Here is a 26,411-nt window from a genome sequence, read left to right on the forward strand (position 1 = left end):
GAAAGAAGTGTTTGAAAAGAAGTGCGTAAACACAGACGTAGCGTCCGTGTTTTGCTATCTCAATCATGTTGAAAGAAATAAAGTGAGACAATGCAGATCAAAACCAACTACTAATTGCAAGTGCCACAAAATGGTCAATTATTGTACATTATGGCACTTCTTGGAATCACTGATTGTACATCGTGTGGCAAAATTTTTGTATAAATACAATAACTCGTACATTCGTAAATCGTACATCTGCCAACGTTGGCCACAGCAGCTTTCCGAGATTCTTCTTATTTCCACTCTATTGTGCCGTTCACTCCACCTGGGCATATTGTTTTCAGGACAATTCATCAAAAAAGAGTTATCGATGCACTCTCAGCTAGCTTGCTAACAACCAGCAATCAAGCTACTTAGCTTGGTCGCTAACGAAACAAAAAGGTTATTCCCCACAGCCTGTCTCATAACTGTCTTAAAATAATCCTTCTTTTATAAATAGGTTTACACATCATCAGAGGAGGGGTAAATAAAGTGGGTACAACACAGCTACATGTTTATGAAGAAGGCTTGGACACCCTCTTTGACCCCATGGGAGCTACGGGGTGTTACATATGCACAGTGTAACTGGAGCTATAATGTTGGATGGTTACAGCAAACGGTGCAAGACATAAAGGTATTTTTGGGCGTACGTTTTTTAGCCTCTTTGGGTGCACTTGGCTAGACAGAACCTTTCGGTACCCTCGAATGGACGGCAGCTGATATACAATAGAAGGTTTTTATATAGAAAGAACCCCAAAGATATGACGTAATATTCTGCTGTGACAACTTCTCTTTTAAACCTTCTTGTGTTTTGGACTCTTCGGCTTCATTGCTTTATAAAGCTCTGCGCCGTCGAAGGTTGTTACTGGTCAATGGAGCAAATTTCCATGTCCAAGTTCATCACATTTGAACCTGATGTAGAAGATTTACCCCCTTTGAAATGCTAATGTGACTAAGTTCTACGTACACAAATGATAGAAGACACATGTTGCATCACAACTGTATCAGGGAGTAGAAGACAAACTAAATGAATGTGACAACCTAATAATATCAGCAATATTGGCATCAAATTCACCTCATCACCAAAACACAGCTGCCCGCCTGCCGCTAACAACCTGTACCTCCAGTTTCTACAGTAACGCTAATTTAAGAGCATACATTGCTAATCACACGCCAAATTTACCTCAGACCTGCCGGGCTCTGCAGATCCCATCATGTAAGAAATAAAAAGACTCACCTGTGTTGACTTCAATCCTTGATCTTTGATTCTCACCACGGAGGACCCCCCCACCCATTCACACACCAGGAGGAGAAACACTTCAGCGCCTCACGTCTTCTGCCCCTGAGAGAAATCAGAGGAGGGGGAAAAAAAAAATACATCAATCACTGCTGCATTATCCACCAATCTCCAAACACTGAATTATTACATTTGCATTTTATTTTTCCTGAAAATCAAGCCCTCTCGATGATTTCGCTCCTCACAGATTCCTCTGGGCTCTGAGTGGCTCCCATCTGCGCTTAACGTGATACACTTCTTCCTCGCACGGATAAGCTCCTTCACGCTCTCGTGCCCATGAAGGACGAATCAAAAGAGCAACCGATGATCAGTATGGTATCATAAACATCCACCGCGGAGTAAGTTCACTGCCATGGCGCGTTCACAATTCACTCCCGATTGACAGATAAGCCTATTAAGAGGGGCCTTCATTTCAGCTTTGCACTTATCCTGCTCGAAGCATCTTCACCCAGTGACATTCAGACCCTTAAAAATGACCACATTAGTTACTGCTGAAGTTCAAAAGGTGATAACCAAAGTGTGGGAAACCATTACATATAAGCCAGTTAAGGACCTAATACAATAACCCAGAAAATAAAGAGAAAATTTTACTTAAGGGCCACACAGTTTGCAATCTTGTCTTATCTATGTTCGCCGAAGCACGTGAGTACACAGACTTAATTTTCCTTAGTGAATTAATCATTGTGAGTGTATGTAATTATGAGCATAATAAGAACAGCCTGGATTCAAGCATGTTATCTTCCCACAAATCATGCGTGCTTCTGAGAGCGAATAAGCAAACAAAAAACACTTTAAATATTTATATTTGTAAGTCCAACACTGATCCATGTCTGAGACCATGAGTGTTGTAACTTTATTTTGAAGTTCCACAAGACCCAAAGAAACAAGTCAAATTTGGATGTTGGATGATATGATTCATGAGAGGGTACAGTGTCAGCCAAATTAAAGTCCTTGACCCCTCTCTGACTGGAGGTTAAGGTAGTACTTAAAGATAGTCTGCTTTTGAAGTAGCAGGACTCTCGGCAGGTGAAAGCGTAACAATAACAGGCCTTTTTCTTTGCTCATGTCCTGCATTCAATTTTTCCTTGAACCCTCTCCTTTGTTCAAAGAGGAGGAGGCGAAGAAGAAGTCCACTCTTCAAATGTTGAACTGTGAACATTTCAAGGAGCTGACTGAGATGGTTGGAGGAAAGGAAGGATAAAAATGTCTTGAAGGAGCACTGGGGAAGATTTAGTGGCACCAAACAGTGAAATTAAACTTCTCACATGTGCCAAGTGTGAACTCCCGGTTAGAATTCCCTCAGATTTCATTGTTGGTGTCTTCCTTTCCAAAACAAACAGATCCGATGATGTAAACAGTGAAAACACTGAATAAAGCAATGTAGCGATGTGATAATGTGTGCTCATCTTTTTCTCTGATAACTTAAGATCTGGACATTCAAGAGGTTTTGACCAGGAGCCGAATTATCGGCAGAGGTTTCTTCCTCTCCAAAACAAACAGACCCACTGATTTTAAACCGATGAAAACACTGAATAAAGCAGTTCCATGTTACAAAGAGATGTTTCTCCTGTGCTGTTCGGCACACCTGATTGGGCCATTAGCCAAGCACCTGCTAATGTGTGCTCAACTTTTCCTCTGGTACCTAAAGATCCAGACATTCAGGAGGTTTTGTCCAGGAGCCAAATCCACAGAGGTCTCTTCCTCTCTAAAACAAACAGACCCACTGATTTAAACCAGTGAAAACATGAAATAAAGCAGTTTAACATTACAAATAGATGTTTCACCTATGCTGTTTGGCACATCTGAGACAGGCCATTTGCCAAGCACCTGCTAATGTATGCTAACCTTTCTCTCTGACAACTTAAGATCCAGGTGTTCAGGAGGTTTAGACCAGGAGCCGAATTATCCGCAGGGGTCTCTTCCTCTCCAAAACAAATAAACCTAGTGATTTAAACCGGTCAAAACACTGAATAAAGCGGTTCCACATTACAAATAAATGTTTCTCCTATGCTGTTCAGCATGTCTGAGACGGCCCACTAGCCCAGCAACTGCTCATCTTTTTCTCTGATACCTAAAGATACAGATGTTCAAGAGGTTTTGACCAGGAGCCGAATTATCTGCAAAGGTCTCTTCCTCTCCGAAACAAACAGAATTGGTGGTTTAAGACAGTAAAAAAATGAATGAAGATGTTTCCTGTAAAAATCTGTGTATTTCCAATCTACTAGAATGCGCAATCGGTCCTATCTCAAGCCAGGGTTTGGTTTGTCCGTTCTGGGCTGCCGTAGAAACATGCCAGACTCCGTAGGTGAGGACCCAGTCACTGCATAGATATAAACGGCTCATTCTAGGGTAAAAAAATGACAATGAATCTCATTTTCAGGTAATTATAAACTTAAAAAACAGTTACTATATTATCTTCCATTTCTGCAAATATATCCCCCGAATCCTACGCACTGGATCTTTAAGGGTGTTTGCTCTGCTTTGTGAATATATGTGTGAAGTGTGTTAGTGTGGGACAAATGGCAGTTTTTCCCACCCCTCCCCTCCTTTAACCCCCCCCCTACCTTTAAGTCTATAGCTGTATCCTGTTAGTGTATCGCTTTCACGAGGCGTCTGCTTAGTGACACACAGCATGTGAGCCATTTCTATTCCCAACCAGAGCTTCTCCTGAGCTCATGCTTTGGTTGACAGGACAAGGCTAATGCTCCAAATATAAAAACCGTCTACCCACAAGGTGTATTTTCACATTCAGCAGGAGAAGGCGGTCCCTTGTGCCTTGCACTTTTTTTTTTTTTTTAATCCTCTTTTTTTTAATCATTGGAAGATTTTTCAGGCAGCATTTCTCCCCTGTTGGAAGTGCTGCTTTCTGAAAAGAGAAAGTGGAGGAGCGCTGGGGGCTCAATGGGTCGAGAGAGAGGAGGAGGAGGAGGGGTTGATGCTGGGTGCCTCCTTTTTAAAGCCAGATTCTCCCCAGATACCTCTGTGCTATTCATCAACAGCTTTTCCAGAGCTGTGAAAAATCAATGTGCTCTGCACTGCAAACAGTTCATAATGACGGGGGATGGAGGAAAAAAAAGCTCAACTGCAACAGAATTGATTTGTTTAAGTACAATAACACGGCTCTGCAACGCGATGAGGAGGAGGCTCGAGCGCCCAGACAAAGACTGACTGGCAGTATGAAACCACAAGCAGTAATTGACAAACTGCTGGCAAAGTGCAAATCTGAAATACAGACGCCTGTTATCTAATTAAAGGAGTTTTTCTCTGAATTGCCACCTGACAGAGGAAAATATACTTTGAGTCTCAAGTGACTACAAATCTTCTCTAAGAGACTAAACAACACATAAAAAACATTACATTAAACAAGGCTCCATAATAAGGATTGCCCGATTGTCCAGGGCAAGTAAAATGCCACATCAGACCAGCAAATTGGGCAAATGGTGAAAACGAATTAATCACATTGTTTTTGCCGGAGCTGATGATGGAAGTAGCTACGGAGCGAGCCATCTTGCTTCCTTCTTATTTCAGCTTAAAGTTGCAAAGGCAAAGTTCATGAGCCGAAGCATGAGCAAGCATTTTAAATATCCTGGAAACAGGAGTTTATTTGGCTGACATTAGAGGACGTCTTTTCATGACAATTAACTTCAGTCTTTGTTGTTACAAGTATTTGATAGCCACTAAAAAATACAACAGTTTGTATTGGGGCAAGTGAAAGTTGACTTCAGGCAAGTAGATGTCGACCCCACAAATATTTTTCTATCATAACATGATCTGAAAATACAACACTCATACGCACAATTTTTTAAAGATTAAAATATATATGTTTTCCCAATACTGGTCAATAATACTTTTTAAATGAAAAAGTTAATTGAAAATAATTTATAAAATTAATTTAGAGAAAAATCCCAAATTGCTCCTTTTGTCTGTTTAGATATTTAATATGTTTAGGTATATTCACTGGGCTGTGCATCTGCAATAATCTGGCTATATGATACGTATCACGATACAGGGGTTACAATTCAATATATTGTGATACTTATATCGCAATTTTCTGCTAATCTTATTTTAGGGAAAACTGTAAATGGTAGCGGTGCACCCTTTCTGGGCGATATGCTTTTATGTTGGAGTAGAAGAGTCAAATGGCTGAAGATAAATTCCAACACTACAGGATTTTGTAGTGACTTCTATCAATGAAAAAAAAAAGCCGCTAAGAGGCTGAGTAGGCTCTTAAAAGAAATCCATGCTGAAGCCCAACGCTGCGTTTTTATGATGACTAATTAAACAAATAACTGAACAACTAAAGCAAAATGAGATGAATTATTATATCTTGTGATTATCAATCAATCAATCAATCAATCAATCAATTTTATTTATAAAGCCCAATATCACAAATCACAATTTGCCTCACAGGGCTTTACAGCATACGACATCCCTCTGTCCTTAAGACCCTCACAGCGGATTACATTATTGCGGTATCGTTATGTGATAACGGTGAACAGAAAATATGGGAGCCAACACTCACCCTCTTTGTCTAAAAACTGCTACGCAAGTGAATGAACAGCTAAAATAATATGAATAATAAACATTGAGGGTTCAAATACACACTCTGGCTCCTACAGATCTTATAGTCAGGGGTTTAAACACAACAGTAAATAAACCTCTACCACAATTCTTTGCATGTAAGCCATTAATTTGAAATCAAAACAGTGTTTTTGAGAATCGGTACAGTATCACAAAACATAACATCGCCTTACTCAAGTGTATCAAGATTTTCTCACACTCCTAAAAGTCACATATGAGAAGCTGGAGCCAGGAAATATTTGGCAAATATGTTTAGTAAATGACTTAAACAGCTGATTAATGGCCAGAATCGACACATTTTCTTTAAATCGACTTACTGATGGATTGACACACAAACAAAAATATATTCCGCATCATGTGCACACACACATCTGCTTTTACCATACATGCAAGTCCAACACACACACACACACTTTTGGCAGGAAGTCACTACATCCAAAGCCAATTTTAAGCACATGCAGAGAGGGTTTGATGTTGCATAGAGCAAAGTCATCAGAATGTTTAAAATATGACAACCGGCTTCACCTAGGCAGAAAAAACACATCCACAAGGTGAGATTTTAAACCTCCTGATACTGCAAAAAAACAGAAGCTGGGAGTAAATTGTGTCAAGACAGGCCAGCACAATAAAACATTTCTCCCTGCCTCTCTTAAGCTGGCCACAGAGGTGCATTTATCATTGTTATTATTCCTTCAGAGAGGCCCTCCCAGGTTTAATTGGGTCCTCATGGAGTCAAAATCCCCGCTGTCGCAGCAGCCACCGGCTGGACAGACTCATTCCTCCCCAGTCAGCGGCGGGTTTTACTCGCTGCATGAAGAACAGTCATTCTGTGCAAAGTGGCCATGAAACCCGCTGGTGAGTCAGATGGGTGGTGGGAGCTGGACGCCACCCGCTAAGCCTGGACAATGGCAGGAGAGGTACACCTGGAGAGAAACTCTCACCTGGCTCTGCTCTCAACGCTGTGGGAGAAGCTCTTGAGAGCCACAGGCTGTCCGTCCACCCAGCCAGCTCTTTGGGGCTATTATTCCCAGTGGGCCACATTTGCATTTTAACTGGTAAATACAGTAGGGTTTGAATGCACATGGACACGAAGCAGGTGAACAAATGGAACAGGAAAAGGATTAAAGAGGGGTTTTCAGCCTCAATTTAAAAACGGGAAACAATGAGTTAAAGTGATAAAATGGCTCGGAAACATAAACATGCAGAGCTGCTGTGCATTAGTAGAGTTTAATATGCTGTTTGCTGAGTGACGTTAATAATAGGAGAGTGATACTTCCTCAAACACTTCAAATGACCTTCATTTTTTGCACAAAACTGCTGCAAAATTTTCCTTTTCACCACATACTGTTGGGCGGATTTGTAGCAATGATCAGCAGTTTTAAAAAGCAGACAAAAAACAGAGTGAAGTGTGAAAAGGAACCATTTTAATCACACCATTATGTCCTCAGCGAACACCATCTCTAAAACTTTTGACCTCCCATTCACCTCCCTCAACAGCGCTCCACTGGCACACAAAATCACAACACCTCCTTCAGGGCTGCTTCCTGTTGTTGATATGCTCAAGACATGCAAGATCAACTGAGATACGCATCTCTGCTTTTCAAAAAGACACCTGACAAAGACACTTGAAGTCAAAGAAGGAACGCTGGAACAGCAAATGTAGGAATGACAACCTCGTCGTTTGTAATGATTTTCTGCAGAGAGGCAGGTTTTTCATTTTAAGAAGATAAAAACAGGCCCATGTAGAAACACGATGGCAATCATTTCCCCTTGCAGGCGGCGTGTTTACATACACGATAATGACGTGACACCTGCAGCTGTCATGCAACACGTTAATTGGGTTATTTTATTGGAATTAAGGTACTTGGCACACCACATGTGTAAATACTGTTATTAGAACCCAGTTGAATTAGCAACCATATGCAACCTAGACCATCAAAAAACTTTTAAATTTTTGCGCGATTTTAAGCAAAATGTCTTGATGTCTTTTAATCTACAATCGTCAAATTGATGCTTACTGGGATTCCATTGCATTGTCAGTGGTGGTGGAAGAACTACTACTTGATATAGCTGATAACAGCTCTGTGTTTGTGGCACTACTAGGACACATGCCACCCTTTTTTCACCTTCAAATCCATCGTTTTCAATATAGACATGCGGAGGACATGCTCCAAAGTGACAGTGGTGCGTATTCATTCCCAAGCCCCTGTTTTAAAGAGGCCACAGGAACAACGCTCCACTATGCTTTTTTTTCCCCATAAGTGAGGATTAGAATATATGCCATTCACATAGTCCGGTTGAAATTAACATTTATTTATTTATTTTTTATTTATTTTTTTTTTTTACTTTTTTTAAAGATATTTTTTAGGGCATTTTTGCCTTTAATTGATAGGATAGTTAAGTGTGAAAGGGGGAGAGAGAGAGAGAGAGAGAGACATGCAGCAAAGGGCCACAGGCTGGAGTCGAACCAGGGCCCCGAAATTAAGATATAATTTAAACACATGAAGATTTACTCATCACTAACAGTGTACATCATCCAAGAAAGACAAAAGTTGTCACAGTGAAATTTAAGGTGTGCTGATGGATTCACATCGTCAACTCATGAATGAGTAACATTACAACGTTAACGTTCCACCTTAAAAGTTGCCGGCAGTCAGCCCAGTGAATTAAGTTATTTTTTCCTCCGACTCCAGGTGCTGCAAAGGCAGCAAAACATAATTTCATTTTGTAATTACTGTTTACTAATATATGTAAAACTCTCCACAGTATGAACAGTGGTTACATAACCAGCCACAACTCAGCCCTGAGCAGAGTGACCGTCCTCTATTGACCAATCAAAAGACTGCAGTGTTCACAGCTCCATGTTTCAGTACCAGATCTGTGTGCTAGGTACCCCAACAGAGGGGGGACCAAAAATGGGGACGTACAGAACAGCTCAATTGGTACCATCCACAAGTTTACACAGAAAAGCGTATCGAACTGAACTGAACCATACCGTACTGCTTGGTGGAAACAGGGCTTTGGCAATTTCAGATGCAACCTGCCTCTGCACCCTTGAAAGTTATCATAGAGTAGACACAAGAGCAGCAGAGTAACAAAGAGACAGCATGTGTCACAACATTTCCACATTAAACAAGTGGGCTGGGTGATTGCAAACCAACATACAGTAAAGCCCTTCATCGAGCAATCCCCTAATCTCGTAATTTACAGCTGTAAGGTTTTAATGCCAGCATGTACTGTATGTACTGTACTGTACTGACACCCAAATCCAGGTTAGCAGAGGAGGGGCTGAACATGTTCCCGACACACATGCTGCTGGTCTCTGAGGACATCCACATGAAGCGATCACATTAGACATGTAGTGGTGGGGCAAAGCCATAAACATCAATGTAAGCTTTGCGCTGCAGTGAATGAGTGCTGTTGTGATGATTACAGGTTTAGAGATAATGGTTTTTAGTGTGATACATTTAGAGGGCATGAGACACCAGCTCAGTTAGCTCCCCGGTCTTCACTCTCCACTGATTAACACAAATGCCGGCGCCTTGTTAACCACCGCTACTGTAATTATGTGGAGCCTCACACACTCACACACTCACACTCACATACATACACATAACCTTTAACAGCACACAGGCAAACACACTCCAGTGCAAAACAGTGCAGTTGTATACATGTTGTGCGTCACCGGATCAGCATCACAGCAACTTCCAATTATGCATCTTATTCATGCAAATGCAGGTAATTTACTTCCTGCTGTGCACAACTTCCCAATGTGTTTGCCCTCTAGCTTCAGCTGTTTGTATTGTGGATCGCCTAAACAAGTGGAACAATTAAAGGAAGTGAATCCCACAAGGCCTCTCTTTTAGATGGGAATAATTTCAAAGGCTAATTTAAAGGTTTAGCACAACTTGAGTTTACTTTTCGGAGTTTTTAAAGTCGTTTCCATCTCTGAGAATACATGAATCTGTGAATGCAGCAACATTGCTACAACTTCAGTCAGATGATCAGATAGCTTGTAAACGAGCCAACAGTTTAACTAGAATATATCAACTACTACAACTGATAGTGAGCACATTTGAAGGCCATGTTCAGACCACATGCAAAAATGGTTCAAATTCTTTTTTTTTGCCTCATATGTGACTAAGATCTGTTTTTTTAATTGTATAACAGTGTGAAGAGCACAAATCTGATCTTTACAAATCTGATTTAGGGCGATTTAGTTGTCCTAAATCTGATATAGGTCTGATTTTTGCAGTCATATTGGAATTAATGCAACTTTTACTTGTGGCAAGGCGCTGACAGATGCAGTAAAAAGTTGCCCTTGACATCCTGAATTTTTGGATGAAATCTGTTTCGTCGAAGCCATTCGTGTCACGAGTCCACCACTCCTGGGTCCGACTCTGCATCCACACACCCACCTCCGTACACAAGTAGCAGCCATTGCTTCACAAAACGCCTTCGTAATCGTAAGCACAAACTGGTAGCTTTACTTCCGTACATGTGACGTCTTTGTAATTGTTCTTTTGCAAATGCAGGTACGTTCATGACCGTGACTGAATCTGATATTGGCCACATATAAAGAAGAATGTGAACAGCCAAACAAAAACAAATCAGATCAGAGCAATAAATCAAATTGAGCACTAAGGCTTGCTCTGTGAACGTTGCCAAAATGTCGGTACCCCTCACTCTTTGCATAGGAAAGCCACAAGCACAATACTACGGTAAGTATGAGTGGTCAAAGTTAACCAAGAAGGTCAGTCTGTAAACAGGACTGTGACACAGGGCTCTTATAGCGACCTAGCTAACACCCCATCATCACTGAACACAATGATATGATGACCAAAACCATGATAGTCCCTTTATATACATCTGTTTTTATATTTCAAAGGAATGAGCTGATGCTTATGTGAGCCTTACATGAATTGATGTCTTCAATATTATTTCTCCTCCTCCTCCTCCTCTCTCTACAGTATATCTTGTTTCAAAAGCGAGAGCAGCCCAAGAGGGCGCCTGTATTTTTATTCCTTTGTTTCCAGTCTTTCCCTATCAGAGCGAGAAGGTGGTAGCAACTCCCACGAGGGAGATAGAGATAGAGGTGTAGGCTGCTGGCAGAGCGCTAAAGCAAAGAAATGCTGCACCGTCTGACCACAGACATAAAAATGATGCCCCCCCTACCTCCCCAACTCCGTCCTGCTTCATCTGCAAAGCAAATCTCGTGCCCTGCAGCCAGAGATTCCTCTTTGGTCACCTGGCTGTTCTCACCGTTTCACCGCCCCCCGAAGCAGAGGAGGGTTTACAAGAGGTGAAAGACTTCATAATGTAATGGAGACAAGCAAGGGAGAGAGGGAGAGAAATAGAGGGGAGATCGTCCTGAGCCAATTGCAAAAGGAGAGGTGGGTGTAATGAGGCCTGATCTGTCACAAGAAAGAACCACGGCCCTGTATTTGCATTTTCAGCCCCTTTTCTTCGACTCCCTCCCTCGTCTTTTCTTCCTCCTTCTTGTAATAAGGAAAAAGAAAAAGCAATGAGAGGGAAGAAAGGTGGGGAGCGGACATATACACAGAGGAATCCAGGGAGAGGAGAGAGATCACATTACTATTGGGAGGGAAAAAATGATTAAAGGCTGAGATGAACACAATCTGCTGGTTCCAGAGGAAAGAGGAAGGAATTTCCAGAGCCAATAAGCAAAGCATCACAGGGAGACCTGCCTCTCCCCGCTATTCAACCGTGACCATGTCGGCACAAGCACATTTTCTCCATCCGCCTTTCTACACAAGCCCATGGCATGTGTGTTTCATGCACATACAGTCATTAGCAGGACCAGGATATTGATTTTTAAAACATTGCTACCTTCTAATTATAGGCAATACTTCAGATTTGACACCGAATTATCCACGTGGCATTTCTCAGGATTGTGATTGTTGCAGCTAACCAGGTATAACAGTGTTAAGATGACTGCGTTGCAGAAGACTCTCGAGGCAAAAGGGAGAGGAGAAAGAAAAACAGCAACATCAATAATGAAGTGAAGGAGACGGGGGAAGAAAACAAAGCCGTTCATAACAAATGAGAAAACAGGCAGAGCGTCTCATTGCGAGAGCGCTAACGACAATCAATTAGCAATTGCTCATGATCTTGGGTGCGTCGGAGTATAAGGTGTCTTAATGAGTCCCATTTCCATTAGCTGCTCGACTCGAGAGGCATAAGGAGGAGGCTGCTCCCACCAGCTCCTCCATCTCAATGCCTAATGACTACGAGAGTGGATTACTCCATCAATTCCTCGCTTCTCTTTGTTTATCCCCCGCGTAAATAATGGTCAACCATTACAATGCATTAAGCGGGCCACTCTACGCAGAGCGAACGAGAGGGAGAAAGGGGAGCACAAGTGCTCCAACGGCATCCTCCAGTGATCTCTAGGAAATCAGCTAATACCGGCCATGTGGCGGCAAAGATGGGGGCAGAGAGGGGGCGCACTCATACCTGGCTGGTTTTTATTGTGAGGTGTTGTTGGAGGGTAAATGTGGGAGGAGAAGGATATTTGAAGAAGTGTCTTACCATCGAAACACCTCATCTAGTTAATTATATCAGAATCAATTCACCCAAATTGCCAGAAAACAGCCTTTTTCCATTGCAGGAACCTTTTGAGGAACCCAGGAACATTTTGGGGGAGAAACGTTAGAAACAAAACAGCTAAATTTACCAAATATTTTAACAATATTTTGCTAATATCAGTATTATCAGCAGATCACTCAGCAGATCCACCTATGCAGGTCTCCGTTATAAAATCCATCACAGTTGCCCATTGTTGCCTTGTGCAAAAATGCCTGTCAGGGCGTTTTCATGTTAGGTACAATTAATTTGTACCATGTCTGTGTGTATAACTGCACCCACTCCCCACTCCCGTGGCGCTCAGCCTTCACATTAGTAATATTGTTCTGTACCGCAGTACCCTTGTGTCATCATCTATGTGACATTTGTCTATGTTTTGTTGCTATGGTGCAGAAAAGAGCGCCTATCACAAGATCCTACACCCATACATTGTAGGCGACCTTCACAACCCTACTACTGTTTATATTTTGTAGAAAGAAGAACCATATAGTCTACCTTCCTACCTTCCTTCCTATGGTCACGCAGTTCAGAGAATAAGATTGGTGCGCATATGCAGATTTTGGAGGAGACTGTGGTGCTGAAAAATGCCTTTGAAACTCTCGGCAGTGACTGCTAATTACGTTAAAAGCGGTCCACTTCTGTATTTTGGTACAGTTGGTTTTCACACCTGATGCAAACCTTACCCAAGTGCACATGAACTGTACTCAAGACCACCTTTTCAAGTTGACAGATCGAGGTACCATGCATGGGTACGGTACAGTCATTTATTCATTCTCCATAACTGCTTATCCTGTTGAGGGTCATGGAAGTGCTGGAGTCTATCCCAGCTGACATTGGGCAAGAGGCGGGGTACACCTTGGACAGGTCACCAGACTATCAAAGGGCTGACTCATAGACAAAGACAACCATTCACACTCACATTCACACCTACGGACTATTTAGAGTCACCAATTTCCCTGCATGTCTTTGGACTGTGGGAGGAAGCCGGAGTACGCAGAGAAAACCCACGCTGACATGGGGAGAACATGCAAACTCCGCACAGGAGGACTCCCCCACCTTTCGAATCAGAAACCCTCTTGCTATGAGGCGACAACGCTAACCACTGAGCCACCATGCCACCAGTATGGCCAGTACAGAGTATTCACAATAACCAAACTAACGGGACTTAGTGGTAAAGTGTACTTTGATCAGGGCCCCTGATTTCAGATCAGGGCCTTATCGTTGTTGAGATGCAAACAGGAAGGCACAAAAGACTTCACTTCCTGTAGCTCCTCTGCCTTAAATAAAAAGGGGCCAATGGGAACTATTTCTTCAGTAGAAAGAAGTTCTGGCAGAAAGTGTTCACAGCAAGGTGTGTGATTATATAAAGTAACCAAGACATCGTTCCTGTAATTTGCCTTGAACAAGACCATCGGCCTTTAACAAGAAACTATCAGTGACAACAAAAAACTAGATAAGAGTTGCATGCAATCAACACCGCAGAGAGGACTATATCTGTGTCATATGAGAGAATATAATGTACCTCTGTTGTTGCAGTGCTTTCACCCTGGATTGTACCAATCAATATTTCACCCAAGGCTCCATCACTCCCTTTCTATTTTCCTCTCTCTTTCTGGCACTCTCTGGTTTCCCTCTTGTGTCACAGCACCGGACAGGATAAAAATTAAACGCATCAGCAGAAAAACACACAAGTGGAAATGATCTCGCCGCTCCAGCCGCTCGGGTCATGAATTCAGCTAACTGTGCTTATCACAGGCTGCCACTATTAGTCTTAATAGCCGCGGTGACAACCCGCCTTGAGAGGAGATGGGCTCTGCTTCCCGGGGCTCACTGCAGACAGGTGATTCTCATCTGCGGTCTCTTCATGTGTCATAGCAGAGGCAACGCCGGCTGAAAAATGTCTGGCGGCTTATTGGAGCAAAACATCAGAACCCGGCAGGCCATTACAGACAACAGAGCCATATGTTCTTACACACTCAGCATCAATCAAGGACAAATTAAGAATTCAATCAAATGGTGATCACATTCAAGCTGTTCGTCGCAGTTATCTTGAATTATGAGGATACAAAGACCCAAAATAAACGCATCAAGCCAAATTCCATACATACTAATACACCTTACGCAACATGGTTACATCCAATATGTAATCAGAATTCATGTGTGTACTACTGCCAATTTAAAGCCGCACAAATCAATTTTTTAAATTTTATTTCAACAATGGAGAAATGACTAGTGTATATAATGTTAAGGGGGTCAAACCTGCAGAGAATTATCACCCAGCTCTGCAGCTCCCTTCAGTTAAACAGACTTGATTTAGCTTCGTTCAGCTCACTGAACCAAAGCAGTAATGTTAACTATAACAGCCTCACCGCTCTCTTGCAGATTTCATTCAGCGTAAAAAGCCCTGGTAAACTGACTGTGCACTACCTGCCCAGCTGGATGTGTAAATAAGCAGCTGTTTGCTAACACATTACTCATAAAAACTTTATAGGGTGTTTCCCAACAAGTTGCCAAAGAGTGTCAGAGATGATTCAACATCACTATACATGTAGGTCTTTGTCATGACCGGCAAATTAAATGATTCAAATATTTTACTTAGAAATCATTATGTGGTCAGCCACTGATGCTGTGGGCATGACACCAGTTTGAGACACTTTGTTGTTGTGTTGGGAACTAAACAATGTGCAACAAATGCTAAATTAATCCAACACTGAACAGCTCCTGCTTGCCTTTTAATCTCTGCAATAAGCAAATTGTTAATTAAGAGTCATAAGCTCCTTTTACTGCCTGCTCAAGGCGGGAATGTCACGCCCTTGTTCCGCCTTGTTCTTTATAAAAGGTACGATCATGGAATGGGAGGACAGAGTTGTTAGATCTTAAAGCCGGCAGAGGAGGTAGTAACAGAGCCGAATGGACATCTATGTAAAAGGGACAACTGTTAGGATGGGACCTGGATGCTGGAATGATGTGACGTTTTGATGACGGCGGGATATTTAAAAATCATCTACTAGCAGTTAGCAGCTAACTCTAGAAGAAGGACATGTCCGGATATTGGTGAGACCCTGAGGTCCAGGAGCTCCTTCAGGAGGATTAATGATTTTGCAGCAGACCCTCCACCATAGCCTACGCACATGGCCTACGCTGTTGTGAGCATTCAAAACACACATTAAACATGGCTTAATAGAGACAGTTTCAAACACAAGTACACAAATCTGCTTCACTATAACTCGCAGCATTCACAGACAAACACTTGTCTTTATCTGGACACATTTTCCCCACAAATACAACATGCTAATGTTTTTAGCACAAACCTATGGTATTTTACATTGTATAAATTAGCCTAGCAGCTAGCGGACTTCTCCTCTACTCATATGAAGCCAGGGACAACAGCAACACTTAACAAAGGTAATGCTGCAAATTTCGGCTCCATTACAACTCACAAAGTTCACTGACAAAACAGCTGTCTTATACGAAACACGTTTTCCAAACAAATACAACATGCTAACGTTATTAGCACAAGCCTATGGCATTTCACACTGTATAAATTAGCATAGTGATGCAAAGCTTCATTTCCACTGAGGGGTTTCAGCTAACAAAAATAGACAGGAGGTCTGTGTCACCGCCACACATAGTTAAGATTTCTGGGGAGGTGCACGTCAGGCTACGGTGTAGGGTATAGCGTCAATTTGATGCAGAGGTATAAATTCAGCATTATTCTCTAAGCAGGGGACGCAATGAGCTGCCATATAACAGGGACAAGCCTGCATGCTATCTGAAACACACACTGGGGCGGCATGATGTTGCAATTGTTTGTTTCTGTGTAAAAAAAAAAAGCAAAGGCAGTGTAGTGAAGGGTCATCGTGGCGGCTTTATGCACAATCTCTCTCTAAAAAGGGCTATAGTTGATTTCTCTGAGACTACGACCCTAGATATACGCGGGCTCGACTTTTTGTCAAAGAACAAGATGTTTTCTAACAAGTTACTCATCTCTTGTACTGATGATTCAACTGGGAAAGTTTCATGCCCATCCAAGCCTCAGACGTGCCCCAACTGCCAGTCACATTTTTTTCGTTCAGAGGGCATCCAAATAACAAATACACTATGTATTCAATTGTACTTTTCTTCAAGCACAGCTCTGCAGGGTCTAATGCAACCACAATCATTTATTTTGCTCAATGCGAGAGCGCCTCATGACTGTAAGAGAGAATATTGCCAGGGCCAAGAAGCGCATGTGGCATAATGTCTTACTGAGAAAAACGATTTTTCCCTCTGAACTAAAGGTTACTTGCAGTAGCCTGTCGAGGAGCCGTGCTGCTCTGCCATTGAATGCGACACACAGCCTGGCCATGCTGAAGAGACAGCGCGGCAAAGTGCAAAGTGTTAAGTTAGGTACCTCACACAGTAAAAACCACATGAAAGAAGCACATACAATCAGTGGAGTCAGCCTGCATCAACACCAGCATACATCAGAAAACCCCACTGAACACTCTGAGATCCTTACTGCCCCTTAACATGACGCCAGACAAACACTGTTTGGAAAACAAACGTCAGGTTTTCTTTTCAGCCAGAATGCTTTCCCACGAGCTGGAGCAATCCTCAGTCGCCCTCCTCCTCCACAAACGACGGAGCTTGTGACTGGGACCATGTCAACATTTTGCTCCGTTTAGACAGGGGGAGGGAGGAATTACTTTGATCCACTTTGAGGCATGTCTTCCTTTACTGTCAAGAGCTGGTTAGGATTTATGGAGGGAGGGAGAGGAGATGCTCGTGCATCCACTCTGCAGCAATGCTCAGGCTAATTTTTCTGCCCCGGTGGCACTTGAAGCTCAAATAAGATTAAATGTTAACTAATTATGGCAAGTTTGAACGATTCAATGTTGTTTTAACTTCCAAACCGCAAAGAGACAGTGAAGCTCGCAGAGCCCGTCGCGACCTCTTATCATAGCTGAGATGACACTCTATTTTACAAACATGACAGAGTGCAGAGATACTGGGCAGAACAGCCTGTAGCTGCAGATTTGTGTGTAGAACAATGGGAGTCTGTGCTGATTTCTGGCCTGAACAATGGCAGGATGACATGGAGCCTGACAGACACACACAGAGCAGCAGGATCTACGCCGCAGACAGGAGAGGCAGCTTCACAGAGCAACAACACTGCCAAAAACATATCCTCATCTTCCTTTTTCCTCTTCCAAAATCTTTTATGTGTTTTGGCACCTCTGGCACTCATAACTCAAAAGTGAACAGTCAAACTTTTGAGCACCACCACGAGCACAAGCTTGTGGAGCGAAATGAGCCAGTCGCTGCTTAACAATTGAGCAGGAGCTAAATAAATCTTTACCGCAAGGTATCAATGGTTTGCATCCAAATCTAGTGCAGAAATATAACCGACTTTCCGGAAAATTGGCAGCGGAAAATGTGAATTAAAGTGCATCTTCATGCGCTGAAAATGCGTGGATGGAAGTGCACTTAATGATGTAGTTTATGTGTCTCAGGCTCGCTGCTCACTGCTGGGAGCCAGTGTTTTTTTGTTTTTGCAACAATAAATTTTAACAACTCGCTAAAATAAAAGCTTGTGGGGAAATCCAAATGGGAAAAAATATAATTTGTAGTCCAGATTTTTTTTTTTCCTAAACAGGTGGAGGGCCTTATGCAAGTGCCACACAGGCCAGACTGGCCTCTAAACCAGCAATCTGGGACCCCTGATGCAGGTTGTGTCGACACGATACGACTGCATGCATTTGCAAAACTGAAACACTTGTGTACAATGGCATTGCTCACGGTTGGTGGAGAAGACCAACAATTCAGTGGATTTATTTACAATAAAATATAAAAAATAAATATGAATATAAAAAATTCTATTAAAATCATATTAAATATAAAAACATGATTAGTAAAATAGGTGAATAAACAAAAAAACAAATCAATAAATAAACTGAAAAAACTGTACATGGAGAACTAGTCAGTGGATTTAATTAACAATAAAATAGAAAAACTAAAGAATAAAATTGAACAGGATTTAAATATCACAATTATATTAAAATCAAGATTAAATATAAATTTAAAAAAAATGTAAAAAAACAAAAAGCTACCAAAAACAAACTGCAGTGCTACATGCAGGAGGTGATGAAATCGGAGGCGCTCACAGTGTCTTCATTATTAATGTCCTCGGAGCAGGATTTGAAGCAGCTTTTGCTTCTCTTATCAATCATTCATCTGCTTTCCATTGAACACACTCCGATCCTCCAGTGTCAAATCAGGCTTGAAGCGGCTAAAGAACCACCAATCTGCAGTCTTTCCCTAATTAAACGAGTCTAACACGAACCTCAAACACCTGCTCTCAAAGCGGATCAACAATGCTACACTAATGTGGCGATCCCAAGCAATCCGTAACCTGTCAATCATTTAATACACAACACTCAGGTCTCATAAATTAAGAATAGGATGCCAGAACCCATTTGTGCCGTCTGCTGTGCGTGTCCTTGTGTTTTGAAAACACCTCAACAGTGGAAACTTGAGATTGAATCAAACTGAAATAATAATGTTGATGCTACTTTCATAATAAAACAGCCCAAGCTGCCGCCTTCTCACTCTCCCTATCTCGCACCCGGTCTGAGCAGGATCCCATTTCGCTCGGCTACAACAGGCGTTTGGTTAACAGCAAACATAATCAAACTTTGTGGTCTGTCTATCTGTGGCGCAGAATTGAAAGCAGTTCTTTGGGTGGCAATCTCCAATTACCTTCTGCGTGCAAGTGTTCACTGCGCTGGAACTTTTCCATTTCATCATTACACTCAAGCTGCCCCCATCCAAAGCCAACCAGCAGTAGCGGTGGCGAAGGCAGCGGCAGCAACACAGCAGACCGTGTCATCCATGCACCACGGGGGGATCTTTCCAAGCTGCAGTGAATTCCTGGTTTTGTCTGGGAAAAGATTCATGTCTATACAAACCGCAGGTGCAGCGAGGTTTTTTTTGTTAAACCACCACAGTGAAAAGGGGGCAGGGCGACGCTCAGCTCCCCCTTGGCTATGTTTGTCACAATTACTCGGTAGGTCAACTTTCCCCCAGTCTCATTAAGAGGTAAAACACAGAGGCTAGAAAAGCCGTCTTTTTCTGACCCCCACAGGAAATGTTTCAGCTTGCTGCCGCGCGCTCGGAAGCCACTGATGCAATCGTTCTCCAGCCCTCACAGTGGATTTGGGAAACAAGAATGAGGGATTATTTGATCCAACTTCCATTCAAGAGGCCAATTCAGCCCGACCAATCAATACTAATCAACGGGGAGATGACAGGAGATGAAATTCCCTCTGCTGTAGCCAAAGAGTCATGTATCAGGACTTAAGAGGCTGCACTCAGGATTTCTCTGCTCCTCCTCTTACAAATCCAGGGCTGGAAAGTAACTTAGTACATTTAGTCAAGTACTGTACTAAAGTACATTCTTAATGTACTTTTCCACAATATACTGCTTTTTAATTCACTACATTTCAAAGGGAATAGTGTATGTCTTACTCAACTCAAGCCACAGTCTCTTTTCAGACTAGTACAGAAAAGTTAAGTAATATGATGCATCATTAGCCATGTTTCCATCAGCCTGTTTAGATGCGCATCTAGAAGTATCGCATCGGAAAATTATGATGGAAACGCCAAAATTCGAATTAAAATCCCCTGATTCGCACAAACTAAAATGCGCTGGCTTTAGCCGGGTTTTGGTTGATTTGAAAAAATGCTGATTTGCAAAACGGGGGAGGGAAACAGTTATGTTCGAATTAAGTCTGACCTAGCGCACTTCTCTCCATGGTGAAACCACACTCCGGGTCGGGAAGGCGGTAATGCATTTACAAGCTGGTTGCCAACCGCCAGAAAACGTAGAAGAAGAAGAATGCGAGACTTGTTTTGTTTCCGGTTCTGCAGAAAACTCATGTGAGTTCATAGTTTTCACCAAAGTCCGAACATTTAATGGAAACACACAGGATTCATATTTCTTTTAATACGCATTTCCCAATGATTCAAATCACTTTTGGATGGAAATATTGTAGGGTAAATCACTCAGTAACGTTAGCCTAAATTAGCTCCACCTTGACCTGCTATAACATTAACAGGCTAGGTACTACTTTCAAATTATACATACTCTATGTAGGTTGCAACTAATAAATAATAAATTATTTATTACTTTTCATTAAAGCAGTAAAAAGCCATCAATAAAGACAACTTTTGGATTGCCCCATTGTGAAAAATGCATTCTCATCAAGCACAACTAGCTTTGATCCTTAAGCTAACGTTAGCTCTGTATTTCATGGACAGTTTGACCATTTACTTGACCAAAATTAATTTATTAACTGCTTATTGTAATTTTAACAGCCGACTTGATAGTTTACTAGAAAACAAAATACCTGTGAACAAAATTAAAGAGCTTATATGAACCAACCTGCAAGTACCCTAGCTAGTGAAGACAGTTTAGCATTTATGCTAGCAGCAGTTTGTTTAGGCTAAAACAGACCTAAAAGGAGACAGAATATTGGACTTACATTCATTAGTCAGACAGAACTACGACTCAAAATAAGTGCTAATTTAGAAATGCTAATGTTGCTCCATGTTTGTGTTCAAGCGACTGTTTGTTAACATGGCCGCTATTCTACCAAGTAACAGTAGCCTTTAAGTAGCTCCACCTTTGACATTAATATGCTAGGTACCACTTACAATAAGGGATACTTCATGTAATGTTGTAAATGGTAATTGATACATTTTCAATAGAGCAGTAATAACTCATCAATAAGGACAACTTTTGGATTGAAACATCCTCGTCAGGCACAACCTGCTTTGATTCTTACGCTAGGTCTTTATTTCATTAACAGTTTGACCATTACTTGACTAAATCTAATTAATTATTACTTACTGTCCAGACTTAATGGTTTACGAGAAAATTAGAAACCTATTAACAAAATTAAACAGTATACATGTACTTTTAAGCCCACTGTGCCCTACCCTCCGTGGCTCAACCAAAACAGAGCTGAAAAGAAAGAGAATATCGGACATTCATCAGGTGGACAGAAGCACGACTCCAAATAAGTGCTAATGTTAATTATAAATGCTAATGTTGCCCCGTGTCAGATGACTGTTAGCTGATAAGGATGCTATACACTTTTTTAAACCTTACAATGTAAACAATCTTAATGGATCCAAGTGTATTTCCTATAGAAATGTCTGCTAATGCAGTAACGCCACGTTTATATGGGGTTGGGTTTACCATGTTCACGAGAAAAGACCATATGAACACTACTTTTGTGTTATTCACAATCTTGTAAGTGTGAAAGCTCCGAGTTCATGACTCACGCGCTAGACTTCCAATGTCGTAAACACGTGCTCACGAGTTCCATTTTAACGCAGCATGATGATGTGTTCACACCAGGCGCTAATTAACATGTAACGTGTTTGCGAGTAATGCGACATGAAAATTTCCAGCGTTTGGTGTGAACACAACATTAGTTATATGGATATACAGAATAACAATGAAAACATCTATGTTAATATGTTGGTGTGGTATTTACAGCTTGCTGCACTGCCCCCAAGTGGCCAAAAAGCACTTGTGTTGCCCAACTATTGGGCAAACTAATAAAAAGAACACCAAGAAATATCCCTAAAATTATCAAAATAATTAAATGGAAATTCCTCACATCTGACAAGTTAGAACTATGAAAAGTTTGGCATCTTTGCTGATTGAATATAATGTTGGATAGTTTAACAAAGCAAAGTTCTTCATGTTTTGTATGTAAAATACGATTTTTTAAAGTAACCAGCAGCTATAGCTGTCTATATAAAGTGACACAAAAAACTGATATTCAAGTACAAGTACCTTAAATTTGTACTTAGTTACATTCCACCACAGGTCTTAAGTAAATTTTGAATGCGGTCCTTGTAATGGAGTATTTTAACACAGTGCTATAGTGTCTTTTACTTAAGTAAGACTTCACTCTTCTCCCAGCACTGCCCAAATCTTGTTGCAACACCCTGCAAATTATTAATCCATAGCATTAACCATGCTGACAGTGTCACGCTCTGAAAGACTACAGCCTGTAGAGGGTGTCTTTCATCTGAGGCAAGAAACAACAAAGAGCATGAGCTTTTCATGTTAACACAGGAAACATATATTTAATGAGACAACCACTGCAATCTCCACTGCCATGTTAAGTGAGTCTGACCCCACACCGCAGCTCTGCCGTGCTGCCAAACAACAGTCACTGCAGTCTAGACGAGGCCGAGCGGCGACGAGGGCCTCCTGAAAGCTCTTGTAATGCACAAGGAATTTGGTGTGGTTTCCTCGGAGCAGAGAGGAAACGCATGAGTGAGAGTAAAGAGGGAGCGAGATCCCTGCAGAGGTCAGAGCGTGTCCCTGGAGGTGTCAGGGGGAGTAAATGGGCATGACTGCAGAACACAGGGTTATACCCGCTCTCCTCCTTACGCCTCCCTTCTTTTCTTAGCAGGGGTGCGTTCACTGACTCGTCCCTGAGCGCCTCAGAGCGAAAATCAGCACGGCTTCCCTTGCATGCCACGCAAATTGGAACAGGAAGCCATTGTCAGCTTCGGGCGAAATCATCTCCTTATTAGAAAACAAACGTAAATGTGACGTGAAAGAGGATCTCTGGGAAGGAGTTGCACGTCGACAGATCAAGCTCGTTTGATGACGGTGGGGGCTGCTGCTGGTTCTCTGCACGGCTGGCTGAAGGCTGACACCAGCATCGAGGCCCATGAATATTCAGTGACCAAGTAAATAAGGCAGATAGCACTTGACATGTTTAACACCCACCTTTGGCACCTTCCCTCTACAAAGCCAACAAGGTGAAGCAGCGGAACAAATATGTTGGTTGTTTGTGGGCGGCAACAATCCCCGCTGATGAATTGGATGGTTTTTGAACAAAGAGAATGAGTTTCAGTGGGCGAGCTACATCAAAATAAGCCGGACTCGGAAAAACAATCTGATTTCCCTCTGTGGGATTTGAGTTGCTAAACTGCTGTTTTTTGGAAACTGGCATTAAAATGAAAATATGTAGCATTATGCCTTGCAATATGCTGACATTTACATTCTTAGAAAAACATGTTTCCCTCAACTATAATCCCTGCTGGTATCAAAATGTTTGCTCTCTAAATATTTACCAACCCAGAGTCACATCTAAAGCCTAACACAGGCACCTTGAGACTTCCTTTTTTTCCAAGTGTTGTGTCCCAAAGGAAATGCAGTGAAAGCACTACAGACTATCTTGCAAGTGAGTAAACTCTCTGAGCACACAACGCATTCCTCCAACACCTCAAACAGCTCTGAGAAAGAAAATATATCTGCCACCAACAAAATGTGCTGCTTACAATCTGAGAGAGTCTGAGAGACGAACGGGGGATTCACTTGGTTTCCCATACGCAGGTTTTACACAAAAAAGGCAGACAGTAGTAAATGTATTACTGTGACAAGCAAAGTAATGTAAATATTGACACTCTGATATTTATCGCCAGGCTTATCCACCGGACCTGTCCCAGTGGAGCCATTTAACATCTGCTCAGTATTATAACAGGTGAGGGGGTTAAAGGAGGACTCCGCTAAAAATCTGTCTTTTCAGTGTCAAATACTCACAGAAAGGTGGATCTGAAAATACTTTCTTCCTTCAAGGATGTCAGCAGAACAAACAAAGTGTTTTTTACAAACTTGACAATTTCGCGAGTCACTTGCGGTCCATTCAGGATGAACCATGACCCACCAGTTGGGAACCACTGGTCTAGAGCCCAGCTGGCCACCCACATCGTTAGTTGATATTTGGTTGAATTCAAGTCAACATCTAATGCCAACATCAATGTGACACAGAATACTAACGACAAATCATGTTGATATTTTGTTGGTTTTAAGTTGCGTTGTTTCAGTAACCAAATCCAATGACTTCCAAACATCTCACGCCGAAGTCATCTTGACGTAGAACATTTGGTCATGAGGTATGGAAAGCAAAATGTCATAGTATTAACATCCACACAATGCGAATTATTGTGTCGTTACACTTTTAAAATATCTTAACCCAATTTTCATTTCAACGTCTTTCTAGCGCCAATATCAGAAAACAAATTCAAATATCCATCATAATTCCTTTGGCTGAAGTCAATGTTGATTTGGTCATCAAAAGCGGATAACCTAAACCAGATCATAATAGCCATCTTTAAGCATCAGCTATTTCTTTTCAACCAACGGTGTTAGCATATTGATAAATTTAATGGAGCAAAGCTAACTTTCGGTAAACATCTATGGGTGGATTATGAGACGATAGGCCCCTGGGCACAGAAATAGTAAAGGCACCACTACCTCTCTGACATAGGAGCAAGATACACAGACTTTTTAGTCGTTGTGACTCTTCTGTAATTGTTGTTTTGCGTCTTTTTGTGATATTGTGTCACTTTAAGACTATTTTCTGTGGGTGTTTTTAGCTGTTTTGTGTCTCCTTGTAGTTATTTTGCGTGTCTTTGTAGTTCCTTTTCATCTCCTTGTGGTCATTTGAGACTCGTCCTGGTCAGTACATGATAAGTGACATTTTGCAAGTGAAGGCCAGAAGGACCCCTGACTGACACAAAGGGTCCCTGGGTTTGTGCCTGGTAGGAGAATTTGCGTTTCCTAGGATGGTTAAGGCATGACCCACCTTACTCTCCCTCTGACGGGTGAGTACTCAATTACTCTATTGCTTGGATTATTATGGTTTAGGCAAGAGGAGTGGGATTGGTAGGAGCCAATCAGAGGCAGCATAAGGCAGAGTTGGGCTAGTCATGCCTTCGCCATCCTAGGAAACACAAATTCACACCCAGTAGTAATCCATCCTTGTAAACATCTACTCTTTCTAAGATTAATTTTGATTTCTTACAACGTATAAACAGACCCTAACTCATTTGGCAAACATTTAACATATTTTCATATCAATTTCAGCTCTGCGTAAAGCAAATAAACGTGATGTTTCCCACATAATGCTCCATTCATCTGCCTTAACAACACAGTTTACACATCTTTATAACTGGTGATTTATTAAATCAGAGTTCTACTGAGTGAAACATGATGTCGAATTTAGCTGAAGACCTCAGTAATATCAGTAACATAAAGTGGTAGCAATAAAAAAAACCTTTGGGCATACATTTTTATCGAGTGTCATGAAAAATTCTGAATTAAACATTGACTAAAAATTAAAATTGAGTTCCACTGAATAAATCTTGACTGAAACAAAGCAAAACAGACTAAAATGTGACTTTACAACAAGTAGAATTTTCAGTAAGTGGCCAAGAGTGAAACTAAATTTATGATTCTTGTAAAAATCCACACTGACTTGCGGTGATGTGTTCAAAGATATGTCATGTAAAACTAAGAGAAGCAGCACATCCTCACAAACTGATTTCTTCTGTATTATTGTGATATTAGTATTCTTTTAATGGCACTGGTGTGCAGATCATACATGAGAACACATGCACTCAAACTCATATATTCCCAATCTGAGCTGTCAATAACATGTGAACACAAAGGGGTCATGCGCGGAGCACCACCCAGCTGTGTCTCTGCAGCCTCAGCGAGCACACAGCTTCCCAAATGAACTGAAAGGCTGTGTACCACTCAACGCCACACGAAGTCACACACACACACACACACACACATGCACTCTAACCTCCACTTACCCCCCCCCCCCCCCATGCACACACACACACACCCACTGCTCAGTGCACCCTGCCTCCTGATAAGCTGGTTTGCCAGGCTTGCCAGCGTCGCTGATGGCTCCGTTTGCACAACCGCTCCATTGTTGCCGTGCGGAGTGGACAACTGCACTTTGGACCTTTCAGTGGGGGAAAGCCTTCTATTTTGTTTCCCTTAAGGGCATCCACTGTGGTTTATCTGCAAGCTGCCAAC

At 41.8% G+C, this 26,411-nt stretch overlaps 1 protein-coding gene across 2 annotated transcripts in view; it reads right to left on the bottom strand.

The window, feature by feature from the left end:
• The window catches only part of LOC125881367 (zinc finger MIZ domain-containing protein 1-like), a 163,193-nt gene that overhangs the window by 117,928 nt on the left and 18,854 nt on the right, over nucleotides 1-26,411 (bottom strand). For both annotated transcript variants that reach the window (XM_049564516.1, XM_049564515.1), the window contains exon 2: nucleotides 1,259-1,363. The gene's annotated coding sequence lies outside the window, so the exon portion shown is untranslated. The remainder of the gene's footprint in view (nucleotides 1-1,258; nucleotides 1,364-26,411) is intronic.

This window comes from Epinephelus fuscoguttatus, linkage group LG20 (assembly GCF_011397635.1).
Source record: "Epinephelus fuscoguttatus linkage group LG20, E.fuscoguttatus.final_Chr_v1".
Classification (NCBI taxonomy): domain Eukaryota; kingdom Metazoa; phylum Chordata; class Actinopteri; order Perciformes; family Serranidae; genus Epinephelus; species Epinephelus fuscoguttatus.